A 7,733-nucleotide genomic window follows, 5' to 3' on the forward strand; every position below is an offset into this window, starting at 1 on the left:
TTTAAAAAAAAAAAAAAAAAAAAAAAAAAGATTGGAACTAAGTTTTCTTGCTTTTCTTACCTCCCTAATCACCTGCAAACAGGAATACAAGAGAAAGGCAAAGCATCCTAGCTGGTTATTAACTCACCTTCTTGCTTAAAGGAGAATTGCATCCACATTAGTTAGAGGTATTTTTATGTTCCAGTGATGTTTGACTGAGGTTATTGTCTTTGAGCTCTCCCTAGATAAGGACTCCAACCCCCAAGTAACATCAAGGGCTTGAAGCTGACCAGTCCTCCAACTGCAGATTCCTTGATGCCAAAGCACCCAGTCCTTCCTGGGACCCTGACATCTGACTCAGACCCTCTAATGATCCCCATGACCAGCCTCTCCCTTTTTCTTGCAGAACAAAACCCTTACATCACTTTCCTGCCTCTTCCACTTTATAAACCCTAGAACAGGCATCAGAAGGTGGGATGATTTCAGCCTGGTCATCCCCCAGATGCTGGTTATCTGAATAAACCTTCCAATCTTTGCACCAACTTTTGGCCTTTCGAGTCATTTGTTTAGTGCGAGAGGGCAAGCCAAGCCTGGTTGCCAGTAACAGGAACATAGGAGTCTTTCCACGGTTTCTGCATCATACTGGGGCTCATGGGTGAGTCTGTCTAAAAGTGTCAGCTCTTCTCCAGGGTCTTGCCCCTGCAGGACATTATCTCTGTTCTTGGATCTCCTAAACCTAGTCAGGGTTTCTGCAGACTTTCCAGGTCTCAACTCAACCTGAGGGATGGGGGGAGGAGGTGCAGATGCCCTTTTCTTAAGGATCCTAAGCACCTAAGCTCTCATGGCTTCCCCTCGACTCCCTTCTCCCCCAGGCCTGAAGCCAGGTTCTTATCCTTTTTTCTTTACTTTTTCTTCTTCTTTTTTTAACTTCCCTGAATCTGTTCCATTCCCTTTAGGGCCTAGGTTTTGAAACTTAAAAGCTAGGAAGAGACTCTTTTTAAATCTGCTTTCTTCTGTAACAACCCCTCCCTGAGGCAATGAAGGAGGGGAAGTGCTAAAAGATAAGAAAATGTCAAAGAAAAATAATTTATTAATACTTCATAGACATTATTCTACCACATTTTAAACAGTCCTCTAACAATAATCTACAACCTCTTTTGTTTTCTGTCTTTGAAAGTCTTTTATCTTCTCCCTAGTTGAATGATATGATATACGTAACTTTGATAGTCATTTGACTTATTGATTCTGGACAAGTAGGCAGGGCTGAAATTGGGAAATGTCTATGGAAAGCTGAGATGGGAGAAGGGATTTGCCTCCAGCTACCCTAGAAGGACCATACATGCTGGTTTGCCTGGGGCAGTGATAGTTTATGTCTCTTTTCCTCATTTGCCATCTGGTTAGCACCCTTTTTCTCAAAATTATCATGGCTTACACAGTAAATTATGTGTTCAACCTACTTCTAGTTTATAAAAGCCTGTTCAGATGTTCCCATATGGAATTAGGCTGGAGATATCAAAAGCCTTAATTACAAGATTTTTCCTCATGTAATGAGGTCAACGAAATCACCCAAGAGACTGAGATCAAGCAGGATCTTTGTTTTTAACTCTAGGAGTGTGTAAGTCAATAACTACTTTGATATAAAAATCATAATTTTGGTATAAATAAATAAGGGTTTACTACTTAGCCATTTCTCCTTTGTTTCATTATTCACATCTATTAATGTGGTTTCATAACCTTCTTTGCGCATTCAATTTTTAGTGGCAAATAGAATTTCAAATTATCTGTTATTCTATGTTTCATTTCAACATTTTTGGAATCCTTAATTATTTATGAGTAAAATAAAGATACATGCTGCCTAAATAAAATTTTCTTTTTCAGCCATTGATGTAGTCTTTCATCAGAATATTTTCTTTGTTTTTATTTTTATTTTTTTATATACGAAGTTATTACGCACGCTCTCCCAAGTGAGCTAACCAGCCATCCCTATATAGGGATCTGAACCCATGGCCTGGGTGTTATCAACACCACACTCTTCCAAGTGAGCCACGGGCTGGCCCATCAGAATACTTTCTAACAAAATGGTCAGATTTGTAAATATTATTCATAGATAGCATATATATGGTGTTCTATGAAGATGATTAGATTCTGAAGGCCAAAAATAAGAGGACTGAAGCCATTATGATTTCCAAAAAACACAAATTTACTGCTGCATCCATTACCCTGATCCCCTGAAGTGTCTCTTGCCTTCCTAGGAGTTAGGAAATCAGGCTGTCAAGGATGGTCAGAGAGTGAGCTGGGTCAATTAGGTATCCTAGAACTTGGCGAACAAACTAGAGTCTAGAATAACTCCCTGCTTTCTTTCATCCCATCTTGTTACTAGAGTGTCAGTCCATTTGTGCTGTTATCAAAAGTACCACAGACTGGGTAATTTATAAAGAACAGACATTTATTTCTCACAGTTCTGGAGGCTGGAAGTCCAGAATCAGGGTGCCAGAAGGTTCATTGTCTGCTGAGGGCCTGGTCTCTCTGCTTCCTTGTTGCTATGTCCTCCAGAGGGGACAAATGCTATGTCCTCACATTGCAGGAGGGATGGAAAGGCCAAAAAAAGGGCCTAAGCTAGTTTCCTCATGAGGGAAGAGCCCTCATGACTTAATTGTTTCCCAAATGGCCCCATCTCAATACCACTGCTATGGGGTTAAGTTTTAACATGAACTTTGGAGAGAACACATTTAAAGCACAGAATTGTGCCCCTAGACCCTCAAATTAATGTTTTGCTCACATACAAAATACATTCATTTCATTCCAATAGCCCCAAAATTCTTAACTAGTTCCAGCATGAACTTTAAAGTCTATGCTCAAAGTCTTATCTAAATATCATTTAAGTCAGATATGGGTGAGACTCAAAGTACAATTCATCCTGTCTTAGTCTGTGCTGCTATATAACAAAATGCCACAAACTGGGTAATTTATAAACAATAGAAATTTATTTCTCACAGTTCTTGAGGCTGGGAAGTCCAAGATAAAGGCACCAGCAATTTTTTTTTCAAGGCAAGTCAAATGTAGCAGTGGAGTGGAGAAGTAACTGGTTGTGACCAATTAGCTGTAAACACCTCTGCACTTGGACCTGCCAAGAGGGATGGGAGGCTAAAATCCTCCAGCACCAGATATTCCCAAGAGGTCTGCCATCCAAGTACTAACCAGAAAGGATCCTGCTTAGCTTCCAAGATTAGACGAGATTGGACACTTTCAGGGTACTGTGCCCATAGACTGATGCCTGGTAAGGGCCCAGTCTCTCTGCTTCCAAGATGGTGACTTGTCGCTGCATCCTTCAGAGGAGATGAACACTGGAGTCCTCACAGAAAGGGACAGAAAGGCAAATGAGATAAACGCTGCGTGAGCCTTCTTTTAATCCATTCATGAGGAAGGAACCTTTATGGCCTAATCACCTTCTAAAGTCCCTTACTCTCAATACTGTCACATTGTTTCAACATGAATGTTGTAGAAGCACAAATATTCAAGCCATAGCATAGAGGATTCCTTTGGTTATCTTCATTAGAAGCCTTTAGTTTTGTGCAGGAAATGCTGCTTTTCAGCTTTATCACTAGGAAATGTATTCTTTTATTTTTTGTTAAATTAGCTTTTTTGTGTGTATATGATACTATAGTTCCTCAAATGTCTCACTCTACCTTTATAGTATACTTAAAGGTCAATTTGATGGAATCAAAGTTTCTGTCAAATTTATGAGGGGCTATTATTCAAACAATTTTAAACAATCCCGTAAGTGTTATGAAATGATTTCTTTTTTATAATTTACATTTCAAAAATAAAATTTAATTATAGGTTGCTTTGAGGAACTTGTAGAACATGGCAAAGTTGAAAAATATTTTAAAATTTTGAACAATATTTACAGTGAAACAGGAAAATGTAACTTATAATCAAAATGTTAAGACAAGCATATAAAAATGATATAAGAACAGCTGGGCTTTTTATTGTTATCTTTTGGTTACTGAGTGAGTAAGTTATCACTAGAGAACATTAGAAACATGTAGGAGCTCAATTATTCCTTCAGAACATAAGTGGATTAGACTAACTACATCAGTTCCTAGTGAAGAAACAGGAAAATTGAAGAACCTACTGGGCCCTCATTAGTGTCAACTGTCAGTATTTCAAAGATTTGGGGGAAATTCTCAGGAGATAGCAGACTCTGCCTGGGAGAAATGGTTGGGAAATTAGAACAGATGGCATATTTTCCATGATGGATAGGACGGGAAGATATGTGCTATTGGCTGAGTGAAGTGAAATATTTCTACTGGACCTTTCTGAAGCTCTGCGACATTAGAATCAAGTCAGTACTTTCCCTCCAAAGACAGGAGAAAAAATAAAGTAGTAAGCAAGGAGGGTAAACAGACAGACAGGTTCATGAGTAAGGAGTCTGGTCTTTAGATTAAATGTTTAGAATTAGGGAACAGTGCTTATAAAAAAGCAAGTGGAAAGGAGATTATGTGACAATGTCTTTGTAATGGTGTATCATTGACTCTTCTCAGAATGATAACAGCAATTCATCTTTTCTTTCTTTTTTTTTTTTTTTGTCTTTTTCCGTGTCCGGCAACGGATCACAACCCTCAGTGTTGCCCCCGAACCGGACCGGGGACCGGCAACGGGATTGCAACCCTCGGTGTTGCCCCCGCGCCTCGCTCAGCCAGTGAGCGGGAACCGGTCTGTATGTGGGATCCGAACCCTCGGGCGGGAGCGCCGCCACACTTCCCAAGCGGCGCACTATCCAGTGTGCCACCGGGCCAGCCCGCAATTCATCTTTTCAAAGTGCTAGGTGCTCTGCTAGGTACATTTCCATGCATTACTTGAATCCTCACAACTGTCCATGGTAGTATAACCTGAGTTTTGCTGGCCTTGCTCTTATCTATCAATGTAGAATATCACTCTTCAAAGCTCCCTTCCCCCACAATATTTCTGGGAATCCTCAGGGGGGACTTCACATGCATTCACAGACAAGTTCAGCCTGGGACCATCTATGCTGGGTACAACTGTGTCTGCCATACACACACTGCTGCAGATCGGAGGCACTAGCACTGCTTCTCCTGCACTTTGTAGGAGTCATTGTCCTCCACTGCGTCTCCTAATAGCTGCCATGTGTTGAACATCACTCTCAGTTCCATTGGCTACCACTGTCAATGGCCTGAAGTCCTGAGGGTTTCAGAGATACATGTAGTTCTGTGGAGAAGAGGGAAAGAATGCAGCCACCACATACTGGTAGAGGGTACCCATATAGTACAGCATTTTTAATGAAAATGATTCTCTCAATTTTTGACTTGTTGTCTCTACCTGCTCTTGCCATAGTAGGTTCCATTTGATGAATTACAAAGTGAGTCTCAAAGGAGTTAAGTTACTTGAGTTAAGTAACTTGCTGGAATCACATGGATAATAAGTGATAGAACTAAAGGTTGGGCTTTCTCAATTCACCATGCTGCCTCTCCATTCTTGGTCTTTCTAGGGCATTTGATGATCCCTGATTATCCCTTCTTTGGAACTTGAAATTTCTCTTTGCCTCTCTTTGTCTCCCTTTGCCTCCACCATATACACTCCAAATTCTCCTACCTATTGGTCCTTCTTTGTTTTCTTTCCCAGGTCCTCTTCTCACCTATTAACTGATTATTCAGTCCTCATCCTCTTTCCATCTTTCCTTACACTCTCCTTCATACTCTTTAGGTTTGCCTATTATTGCTAAACGAACTTTTTCAACAACATGCACCTAACAAATATTTATTCAGCTCTTATTATATGCCAGACACTGTGCTAAGCAATGGAAATGCAAATCTATCAAGGAGTTTATAGTCTAGTGTGGAAAAACACCAATCATTAATTATAGCTTAGCAAGATTGGTGAAAGGACAGGCATGGGTGTGATGGGGCGGTAAAAGTCAGATTGTAAAAGTTGAAAACTACAGAGAAAGGGCAAACAAAGGGAACTAAGGGAAAGTTAGAGAAGGAGCCCTTAAACTGAGTCTTAAAGGAAAATTATGTATTTGATAGGTAAAGGACGGGTTGCAATAAAGGCAGAATGGTCTAAACAGGAAGCAACTTTTACAAAGTCACAGTCTTAAAGCTACATTACCTGTTACAGGAACTGAAAGTAGTTCAGCAAATTAAGGGTGTGGGGGAAGAAGTAATAGGGAATGATTTGAGAGTATCCACCAGGCCACAAATAAAAGTGCTTACCGAGGCTATGCAGATAAGGCTAACAAATGAAGCTGGCTGGGCAAGTTACAATATGGCGAGTGCACACTGTGACAAACCAGAGAGCATATATGCTGTCCAATGGGCAACTGTTCCTCATGCCAGCCTGATGTTGCCACTGGGAACACAGGTCCAAATATTGCCAGATATTCTTTGTTATTTTTCAAGAGAAGCCCCAAATACAGATTTTTATATGAATTTTCTCAATGATTAAAATATCACGTGGCCAAACAAAATACATCTGCCTGCAACATCTGGGCCAAACCATAATGCCCCTTGTATGTTAAGATAAAGAGATTGAACTTCCTCTTAAACACATTCAGCAGGACATCATTGAATGTTTTAAAAGCGGGGATTGACAGAATCAGACTTGTGTTTTGCAAAGATTACATTTCATTGGTAGAAATAAGGAGTATGAATTGGAGAGGGGCAAGACTGGAGGATGGGTGAACTGCTAGACGTCTATGGCAGAAACTCAGATGTAGCAATGAGAGCAGAGGCAGTGGTGGTGGAGAAAAGAGGGCAGGTACAAGGATGGTTTGGGATCTGCAGGGCTTGGTGACTGATAAATAGGAAAGATAAAAAGAGAGCGAAGGACCAGGATAATTTCCTTGCTCTGTGGGCCAACAGTTTTCTAGAAGCCCAGAAAACTTTCTAGTTTTGCAAAAAGTTCTGCAGCTCACATGGGGGCAGTGAAAAGTTCCAGGAAGTTGAGCCAACTCTTGTGTGATGAAACAAAACCCAACAAGGGAACTTATGAATGTGCTTTACAGAGTCCACTCAGAGATTCATGGTGCTGGGCCCTGCACTATCTCTTCTGCATGATAGCTGGTTATAACTGTGGATGGGGTTATTTTCCACTATACTATTTTCTTTTCAGAAAGTTTCTCTTTCTTACGGTAACCAATTTAGTTCATGTCTTCAGGCCCTGGTTACTACAATAGCCATCTGGTTAGTCTTCCTGATTCTTGGTCTTCATTCTCTAACTTGTCTTCAACATGTTCTGTCTTTCCAGCCACACCAAGATTAAACTCCTCTTCTTGGTTTCCAAGGCCCTCCACAACCTGGCAACAACTCTCCCTTTGAACTGTGTTCCTAACCATGGCCTGATTTGTACCTTAGGCTCTTTGTAGGCTGGTCTCCTCAAAGCTCATTTTTGCCTTCAAGACTTGGCTTTGTCTTCTCCCCTCACACTTGGGGAATGCTCCTTCCTTCTTGAGATCCTCTATTTACTTTGGTCTCATAGCTCCTCTTTCTAAGTCCCTAAAGTGGTTTATGGCCTCTGCTGGAAGGGGCACAGGAAGAGTCATTGAAGCCTTAAAATGCTCACCACATATGGGGAATGGCCAGTTCTTTCCTGTGTAAGTGGCAATGACTTAGCAGGATGCTTTCCAGTAAGCCCAACTCAGTGTCATGGCCATGGTGGACCAGACTGGACAGGTATTGCTTATGCCAGAGGCAACTGTACAAGGGTGAGTCATCTCTGAGATGATTTGTCACAAA

This window comes from Galeopterus variegatus, unplaced genomic scaffold (assembly GCF_000696425.1).
Source record: "Galeopterus variegatus unplaced genomic scaffold, G_variegatus-3.0.2 Scaffold7772, whole genome shotgun sequence".
Lineage (NCBI taxonomy): Eukaryota > Metazoa > Chordata > Mammalia > Dermoptera > Cynocephalidae > Galeopterus > Galeopterus variegatus.